The following is a 9,840-nucleotide window of genomic DNA, read 5'->3' as shown; positions in this document are numbered from 1 at the left end:
TAATACCTACATTAATTTCTCATGTCTTATATTTGTGGAATAACTTCAGAAAGTCCTATGAATCAATTCAGCGGCCATGGCTCATGGGCCCAGTGGCTCCGCGGCATGTGGGATCCTCCTGGACCGGGGCACGAACCCGTGTCCCCTGCATTGGCAGGCGGATTCTCAACCACTGCGCCACCAGGGAAGCCCAGCATGAAAAGTTTTAAAAACAATTAAAATAGCACAGGACCAAAGTTAAAACAGGAGGGGACTGACTTCTCGGGACGAGTGTCGGGAGAGGAGACGGACCCTACACTTCTTTCTACCGTCCTAGGAGGTCCTGTGGACCCGGCTTGTTCACACATTGTGGGTCCACCCAACACAGCCATGGTGTGCTGACCGAGGTGGATGTGTGACCCTGGGTGTGGGGTCTGGGAAGGTGGGGTCACTCTTGTGTGTGGATGTGTGACCCCAGGTGTGGGGTCTTGGATGGTGGGGTCACCCTGGTGAGTGTGGATGTGTGACCCCAGGTGAGGGTCTGGGGATTGTGTGGGTCTCACCCCGTCTACATGGGTCAAGTTCAGGTGTAGGGGGAGACGCCGTATCTGCTCTTTGCTTGCAGTGTGTCTTGCCCCTCTGAGATTTCCAACATCTGAATTGAGGGTGTTGCCCTGACTAACCGGTGGTCCCTTTTCTTCTCTTAATCTTGTCGTGTTCATATGAGGACAGGCGCCTGTGAGCCGGCTGCTGCTCTGTGGTCTGCTGAGTGATCAGTAGCCCTTGGTGGTGCCATATTAATATCACAGCATAGCATGTAGCATATCTAATCCATGGGTTCCCCTGGACAGAGCTCAGGTAGCACAGATGAGCCCCCCTAAGAATGGTCCATCACGTGCCGTGGGAGGGTACCATGATGGCCCCCGAGGTGGGGGATGGTGCTTGGGCCTCGCATATTTGTGACAGGGGAGTTGAATTGGAATCTCAATTAACAAGACATCATTTAAAAAATTTATTTTATCTTTAAGTGAACTAAAACACACATCAGGGACTTCCCTGGTGGCACAGTGGTTGAGACTCCGTGCTCCCAGTGCAGGGGGCCCGGATTTGATCCCTGGTCAGGGAACTGGATTCCACAAGCATGCTGCAACTAAGGAGCCACAAGCCACAACTAAGGAGCCCACCTGCCACAACTAAGACCCAGCACGACCTAATTAATTAATTAATTTTAAAAAACATACAAAGAACTTTTAAAAGTCAAGAATCAGGAAAAAATAAAACACACATCACATACCCTTTACCATCGTCACCATTTTAAGGGCACGTTTCCGAGGCATCAGGTACATTCACCTTGTCGTGGGGCCATCACACCATCGCTAGAACTTTTCATCTTGTAAAACCAAAATCCCATAACCACAGAAGTCTCACCCCGCACCACCCCCCCCCCCACAGCCCTGGCACTGACGTCCACTTTGGTCCATGAGTTGTTGACTCCAAGGCACCTGTTTGAGTACAGTCCTGCAGTTTGCTGTGAACAGGTCAGTTTGGAAGAGCTTTCAGTCTGAAGCTCTGCCTGTTTGCATCTGAAGAACCTGCATTTCGGGAGAGGGTGTACAAGGGACAGCGCATCAGGGGGTGCAGATGAGCCAGGACCTGACCAGCTGCCCGTGGTGCCTTCTGGTCCCAGGCTGCCCTTCTGTGTCATCCCTGTCCCTGCTGACGCCCCTAGGATGCTGGTGTCTGAGTGAGATTCCTCTGGTGCCCCTGCTCCCCTCCCCTCTTCCTGCCGGTTGGGGAGGGAGCTGCTTGTTAGGTGGTCTCTGCTCTTGCAGCAAGAAGGACCCTACAGGGCCGACCCGCAGAGTGTGGGGTGTGATCCCAAGAGCATGGGGCCCTCACAGAACACAGCGTCGAGTTCGTGACAGGTGCTCAGGCTGCCTCATCACTGACATGGGATGTTCCCAAGACCCCGCTCAGGAGGGAGTAGTGGGTGGTCTGGAACCCCAGAGGCCCAGTTCCTATTCTGGAGCCCAGAGAGTGCACCCACCTTAGGCTCCAGATTTACCCCGAGCCTCAGCCATCTCCCTATGTCCTGTCTTTGAATGCACGAAAATGACTTCTACTGATCGTTTTCCACAACATAGGCCTGGTCCTGTCAATCGTTCTTTAATTTAGGCGTCCTGGGATAGCTTTGTAGGCCTAAAGAAGGAACAACTCATGAGTGTAAAACATTTTCAGATGAAACTAATATTCGATGACTATCTCTTAGTCATCTTAGTTGAGATGACTTAACTCTTAGTTGAGTTCTCTTAGTCATAATTCTGGTTTTAGATCTGATGTGGGGATTATAGAGGAGTCAAAAAAATTTTTTTTAATTTTTTTTTTTTTCCCCCTACGTGGGCCTCTCACTGCTGTGGCCTCCCCTGCCGCGGAGCACAGGCTCCGGATGCACAGGCCCAGCAGCCATGGCTCACGGGCCCAGCCGCTCCGCGGCATGTGGGATCCTCCCGGACCGGGGCACGAACCCGCGTCCCCTGCATGGGCAAGCGGACTCTCAACCACTGCGCCACCAGGGAAGCCCTAACTTTTTAAAATTTTATTTTTATGGCTGCGTTGGGTCTTTGTTGCTGTGCGCGGGCCTCCTCTAGTTGTGGAGAGCGGGAGCTACTCTTCGTTGCGGTGCACAGGCTTCTCATTGCTGTGGCTTCTCGTTGCAGAGCATGGGCTCTAGGCACGGGGGCTTCAGTAGTTGCAGCACGTGGGCTCAGTAGTTGTGGTGCACAGGCTTAGCTGCTCTGCAGCTTGTGGGATCTTCCCAGACCAGGGATCAAATCCGCGTCCCCTGAATTGGCAGGTGGATTCTTAACCACTGTGCCACCAGGGAAGTCCTGAGGAGTCTAAATTTAAATCTTCATAATCTGTGTATTTGTAGCTTCAGTATCATTCATGACTTGTAGATTTTATGTTAGGGAAGAGTTATTGATTTCATGTATCATGTAAAGGATTAGTAATGATAAGGCAGTTAAGATTAGAATGGTGGCTGGTAAATGGTTATCTCTACTTGTGCATCTAGTGTACGTGTATGAGTGTTTAGTTGTCAATATTAGTAAAATAATATAGAGGACTAGAGAACTTATCCAAAAACTGATTATTAATGTGTGATCATGAAGATGTAAAAGTTCTTCTATAATAGGTGATGTTGCATCCTGAGAGCCTAGATGAAATGGATATGCCATAGTGTTATACAGGATTTTTGCCTATGACTTAACTTTTACAACGTTATGTAATTTATTTTAATGGTATTTCACTTATTGAGAAAGACATAATGGTTGTGGTATTGGCTTGACACCAGTTGACAAGGATTCAATTCCTTCCTTCCTTATTGTATTTTATTTTTAAAAACTTTGTTTCTAAAAAAAAAAAAAAAAAAATTTCTTTCTTCCTTCCTTTCTTTCTTTCCTTCTTTCCCACACTGCATGACTTGCAGGATCTTAGTTCCTCAACCAGGGATTGAACCTGGGCCCCAGCAGTGAAAGCACTGAGTCCTAACCACTGGACTGCCAGGGAATTCCCTCTCCTTCTCTGATTTACAAAACCAGGGTAATAAATAGACTGCAAAGAGTCTTTTTTTCCTTTTGGCTGCACCATGTGGCTTGTGGGATCTCAGCTCCCTGACCAGGGATTGAACCCGGGGCCACGGCAGTGAAAGCTGGGACTCCTAACGACTAGGCCACCGGGGAACTCCCCAAAGAGTCTTCTTTTTAGGAGACTGTTTTCAAGAATGCTTGTTATTGGTATAAGGACAAGAATTAAAAGAAAGTATAGAATAGATGCTAGTTCCGGTTTGTATAGCCAAAGAACGAAACCGAAGCTGAGATTGATGCAGCTCAAGTTTTATTCTGTGGCCAAAGAATGGAGAAGTGGGAACTTAGTTCACAGATCATCTTGCTCATGTGGTGAGAGGGATTTGATTTTAAAGAGTAAAGACAAATGCAGGATGGGGAGGCACATGCATTAGTCTAGGGAAGGGGCAGCACTTTCCTGGAAAGGGGAGCCACACCCTTTTTATCCTTTCTTGGTCCATATCTTCCAGTCAGGGCCACCAGTAGGTGTGTCATCTAGTAGCCAATGTAGTAAACTCAGCAGAATGAGACTGAGGGTCTGTTGGAGGTCAGATTCGTTGCCACCTTTGTCCCAGCTGGTTCTATCTGGTGTTTATCTCTTCCTATAGCTTCCTTCTTCTGTCTCCGGACCCTGTGACTTAAAGATACATGTTGATTCCTGTTCAAGCGGGGGTTGGTGGATTTTGAGCAAAGAACCGGCACAGCTCTGCGACAAAATCCCCCCTTTTCTGTTACTGCTCCTCATTCTTGAGGGGCGCTGAAGGGCAATGCTCTGCCTTCTGAAGCTGCTTCCTGCTGAACATGGGCATAGTCTTCCCCTGGATTAGAGGAGCAGAACTGTTCCCTGTGTTGCCTAAAATATGTCTGGTGGTCACCAGGCTGTAGTCCCAGTTGCTTGTACCCTTGTGTTTGTGTCATCTGAAGTTTGCTGGCTTCAAGCCCTTTGCTAACGAAGTTGACAAGGCAGTTAAGGAGGCAAGGCCCGAAGATGAGCAGAGGATAATAGCAGTTAGTGGGCCAGGAAATGGAGGAAAGCAGGTTAAGCTGGGGAGGCTCTGTTTGACCGTATTCCAGGTGGAGCTTGGATCTGGACTTTGTGTGTTTATCTGTGTTACCACTGAGCTTGCTCATCTCTCTCTCTTATGTTGACCTCAATCTGACCAGAGTTATTGACATACATGCAGCAGGTTTCATTCATAACTGCACAGACTCCCCTTGCTCAGCCAGGAGGTCGTCAAGGGCTTGCCTATTGTCGAGAACAACATTTGCTAGTGAGTCCAGAGAAGTACAGAGTCCTTGTAAGGCATCCCCTGTATTTTTAGACAAGTCCTCAAGGGCCCGTGTGAGATTTTGTAGCATGATTTCATGGTATGCGAAACCTCCTCAGGAGGCCGCCAGTCCAAGAGCAATCCCTACTCCTGCCAGAATGAGTTCTATTGCCCTTGTATCTGGGGGCCGGGTGACATTATGAATGGTTATACCTAGGTGTCTGGAACTTAGCTGGCCTAGCATGCATTGTGCACACACTGGGCGTTACAAAGCAAGGGCAAGCTAGAGCCCACCCTGGACGAGGGGAGGCGCTGGGGTTGTTCTGATGCGGCAGCTGGTTTACTCTCGGGCCACAAAGGAACAGGTACCCAGGGGGCGTGCATGCCTGGTGCACCTCTGAGTAATTCAACCACCTCTGTAAGTGGCTAGCCCAAGAGGGGGTGCCCTTGCAGTGTGGGGAGAGAAGCCCACCTGCATAGCAGGGGTCACTGGGGGATTCTGGACCTAATGGCTTTTCCCCAGACCTCAGGAGGGCCACTTACTAAACCCCAGACAACTGGTGTCTTCCCTCCCCAGTAAGTACATCTCCCATCTGGTCCCTGTGTGTATTCATTGAGTCAGTGCAGAGGGCACCAATGGGTGAGATTTCCATAGGAGTCAGTCCCGGGGCACTTAAATTGTGGGGTAATGGAAGAAGCAGTGATCAGAGTCCAGAGCAGCCCCCGGTGTTACTGCAAGTCCCTCCCTTTGGTAAGGGCTGCTGACGGGCAGTGGCAGCGAGACAGAGACTGGTTAGAGTGATGGCACTTTAGAGTGAGGGCTTTGTATTTGTTAGAGATGTTAATGCAAGGGGTGAGGTCCAAGCAGGGAAGCTGCATTATGGATGGGATACGAACTTCAAGTGGGGAAGGTTTAGCAGACTCGTTAGCCAAGGTGAGAGTGAGGCTGTCATTCTTAGGGGTAAAATGCAATACCTTTAATCCATAGGCATCACTTTGTGGTTGGGGGTGACAGACCAGCACTGGGATAGACTTTGTCCACGGGCTATAATCCGTGAGAAATTTACTATTGCACTGAGTTCCCATTCCATGTGGACAGTTGTAAGAGAGCAGAGAAGATAAGAAAGAATAGACAATAATGGCTACTCATCCTGCTTCCAACGTTAATGTCCCTGATATCCAGCATGGACAGAGGAGATGTCTGCCAGAGGGAGGGAGTTTGGCAGAACAGCAGAAGCCAAGTAAGGCAATAGCAATGACAAGGCCAACTACTAAGCCTGCCCACCGCATTACTTATCTATTGGTAAGTTAGGCCTTTTGAAAAGTAACTTAAGGTCTGTGACAGGTTCATAGGCGCTTTGCATGGATGGCTCAGTAACTTCTTCCTTAGGTGTAGGTGCTGTTTTCACTCTGGTATGGTGGGCCCATGGAGTTATGCCCTGTAACTGTAAAGCAGAATAAGTAGTCCAGATTACTAGATAAGGTCCTGTCCACTTGGGGTCTAACTGGTCTTGTGGATTTCCAGCCTTCCAGGTTTTCAAATAAATCAATTTTCAGGGGAGAAAGGATGTAAAACCCTGTCTAAAGGGGAAGGCAGTTCCAGATTCCCGTAGGCACGTAAAGCTTTAATTGTTTCCCCTGTCTGTAAGGTATATTTCTGCCGGTCCATATCCTTAAGATTGGTCTTGGAGCCGGGTACTTCAGGAATGGGCCTCATGTACATGGGCTCATATGGACTTAACCTGAGCTTTCCTTTAGGGGCTATTCGCAGTCTCGAAAGTGCTGTGGGGAGAAGGGAGATCCAGGGTTGATGACTGTCTTGACATGGTTTGGCTAAGTTTCTTTTGAGGGTTTGATTTATTCTGCTTTTCTTTCTTTCTTTCTTTTTTTTTTTTTAAGATGCTGGGGGTAGGAGTTTGTTAATTTATTTATTTTTGCTGTGTTGGGTCTTTGTCTCTGCGCGAGGGCCCTCCCAAGTTGTGGCAAGTGGGGGCCACTCTTCATCGTGGTGCGCAGGCCTCTCACTATCGCGGCCTCACCCATTGCAGACACGCAGGCTCAGTAGCTGTGGCCCACGGGCCCAGCCGCTCTGTGGCGTGTGGGACCCTCCCAGACCAGGGCTCGAACCCGTGTCCCTTGCATTAGCAGGCAGACTCTCAACCACTGTGCCACCAGGGAAGCCCTATTCTGCTTTTCTTGAGGATTGTCATCTCCAAGTGGAGTGTAAACCCCATTTAATTCCTAGAGCTCTAGCGACTCCCTTAGTCATTTGGGAAACAAAGGCAGGCCCACTGTCATTCTGGATGGACTTAGGGAGCCCAAACTGAGGGATTATTTCCTTGAACAGGGCCTTAGAGACCTCCCAGGCAATCTCAGTTCAGGTGGGGAATGCTTCCATCCAGCCGGAGAAGGTGTCAGTCAAAACCAGCAAGTATCTAAAACTTCCTTGTGTCCAGGGCATTACTGTAAAATCAGGTTGCCAGTCTTGACCTGGATATGTGCCTCTATGCTGGGTGGGGGTCACTCCCTTGACCTTGGTTGGGGGTTTGTGTTGGCCTTATTCTGGAGGCAGATAGGGCAAGCTTCAACCACCTGTTTAAGGAGACTACGGAAATTGGGGGCAGTCATGGATTTGATGAGCCGTTAAAAAATATATATATTTATTTGGCTGTGCTGGGACTTAGTTGTGGCACGTGGGATCTTCTTTGCAACGTGCAGGATCTTTAGCTGCAGCATGAGAACTCTTAGTTGCAGCATGTGGGATCTAGTTCCCTGACAGGGATCAAACCCAGGCCCCCTGCACTGGGAGCACGGAGTCTTAGCCAGTGGACCACCAGGGAAATCCCTGATGAGCCATTGATATAGGGCCTCCTGCTCATAATGTGTCCTCTGGTGAGCTTCCAGGATGGCCTGCAGTGCAGTGGCTGATGAGGAACAGCTGCCCATGACTGTTAATCATCCACCTTGGGTATTCTGGGCTTTTCAGTGGTAAGGTTTTTTGTCTCAGAGATAAATTGTAGCTCCCAGTTTGTATAGTAAGTCTTTTCCTATTAGGGGAATTGGGCATTCTGGTACATATAAGAGTGAGATAACATTCTCCCTTTCAAATCACACTCAAGGGGCTCTATAAAATTATGTTCCTGTGGCTTCCCTTCCACTCCCATTATCTTACATTTATCCTTGGTCATTCTGCCTTGTCGGGTGTTCAAGACTGAGTAGATGGCCCCTGTGTCGACTAGAAAGTGAACTAGAAAGTGTGTTTTACCCCCACAGTCAGGGTCAGCCAAGGCTTCTCCAAGGAGCCCCTGGGCCCCTTCAGTCCTCTTCTTCTTTCACGTGTGAGACCAGCAAGGATGAGCCTGGACACAGTGGTCCCTTTAGCTTCCTTCTGAGACGTCTGGGGCATCCCCCTCCCCGTGGCCCTCCTCCCTGCAGTATGCACACAGACTGGCTTTGAGCCCTTCTCTCCACTGTGGGTGTGGTCTTCAAAACCTGGGGTGACTCACTGATGTCACAGGGTCCCTCTGGGGGAGGCCCCATCATCACTGGGAGGTTGACTGACCCTGAATTACTGAAGCCAGAATACTGGCAGTTGGTTCCGCTGGTCTAGCTTCCTTGGCATCTGCCTCCAGATCCTGGTTGTTGAACACCCGAAATGCTGACTCCACCCCAGGAAGAAGGTGTAGTGCGCCCTATCTCCAACTTCTGTAATTTTCTCCTAATGTCTGGGGCGCTCTGGGAAGCGAAATGGGACTTAAGAATGGCCTACCCTTACACTGACTCCAGGTTCACCTTCGTGTACCCACAAAGGCACTCCCTTAGGCATTCCAGGAAAGCCAAGGGGGTTTCCTTCAGTCCCTGGATGACTCCCTGAACCCTACTCCAATTTAAGGGTTTCTTCCCAGCCAACTGAATGCTCTTAAGAATCAAATCCCTGAAATGTATGAGGTGCTGCTGACCATTTTCCACTTACTGGTCCCACCCAGGGTCCATGGAGGGAATGGCCTGGATTCAAGGCTGGTATAGAGCTTGTCCTGCATTATCTTGCTTGGTCTTATCAGCTTCTTCAGTTGCATTAGTTATAATCAGTGTCTTTTCTTCCACAGAGAATACGATGTTCAGGAGGGTTTGGACATCCACCCAAGTGGGGAAAGGAGTGTGGAATATTCCCCAGACTAAAGTAAGGACCCCCTTGGTATCTTCTTTCAAACCCTTGGATTGATCCTTCCAGTTACATAGATCTGAGGAAGATAAGGGTACATGCACAGTGGTCAGTCTGCCCTCTCCATTAAGGACCTCGGAAAGGGGGAATAGCCTATTGCTCCCAGAGGGCTGGTACTGAATGCCGCTATGGGTGCGAACTGGACTAGTCCCCAAGGGAGGCATGCTGAGAGATGGAGGTGGGAGAGTCGGGGAGGTGGCGAGGGCACCAGGTAGGGTGGTTGTGAATTAGAGGGAGTAGAAGGTGTCAGGGAACCAGGTCAGGTAGGGTAGATGACTCAGGAGTCTCGGGTGAACTGTCAGAAGGGGGAGAAGCTACCCTTGGCAGAGAGAGGAAGTCAAGAGAATCTTCAGGGGCTTCCCTGGTGGCGCAGTGGTTCAGAGTCCGCCTGCCGATGCAGGGGACACGGGTTCGTGCCCCGGTCCAGGAGGATCCCACATGCCGCGGAGCGGCTGGGCCCGCGAGTTATGGCTGCTGAGCCTGCGCATCCGGAGCCTGTGCTCCGCAATGGGAGAGGCCACAGCAGTGAGAGGCCCGCGTATAAAAAAAAAAAAAAAAAAAAGAATCTTCAGGCTGAGATTCCAGTACCAGGAGAGAGAGACATTAGAGATAATGTTGCATTTCTCACGGAGGCCCTTGTTTTCGCAAAGCACCATGAAAAATTGGACATAGGGGATCTCATCCCATATTTTTCAAATGTTGGCAACAGAGGTCCAAGTGAAAAATGGTATTATAATTTAGAAAGCCA

General features: G+C 49.5%; 1 protein-coding gene across 4 annotated transcripts in view; it reads right to left on the bottom strand.

Annotated features, from left to right (window-relative positions):
• Nucleotides 1-1,445: 1,445 nt before the first annotated feature.
• The window catches only part of LOC112410235 (zinc finger protein 501-like), a 40,856-nt gene continuing 32,461 nt past the window's right edge, over nt 1,446-9,840 (bottom strand). For 3 of the 4 annotated variants that reach the window (XR_003005388.1, XR_003005387.1, XR_003005390.1), the window contains exon 4: nt 3,852-9,111. The gene's annotated coding sequence lies outside the window, so the exon portion shown is untranslated. Of the gene's footprint in view, nt 1,572-2,026; nt 2,179-3,851; nt 9,112-9,840 lie in introns of those variants that run through there. The other variant, XR_003005389.1, reaches the window with a different exon arrangement.

This window comes from Neophocaena asiaeorientalis, unplaced genomic scaffold (genome assembly GCF_003031525.2).
Source record: "Neophocaena asiaeorientalis asiaeorientalis breed wild unplaced genomic scaffold, Neophocaena_asiaeorientalis_V1.1 scaffold30, whole genome shotgun sequence".
Classification (NCBI taxonomy): domain Eukaryota; kingdom Metazoa; phylum Chordata; class Mammalia; order Artiodactyla; family Phocoenidae; genus Neophocaena; species Neophocaena asiaeorientalis.
Note: the sequence above shows the minus strand (reverse complement) of the source record. Positions and strands in the feature narration are given on the sequence as shown.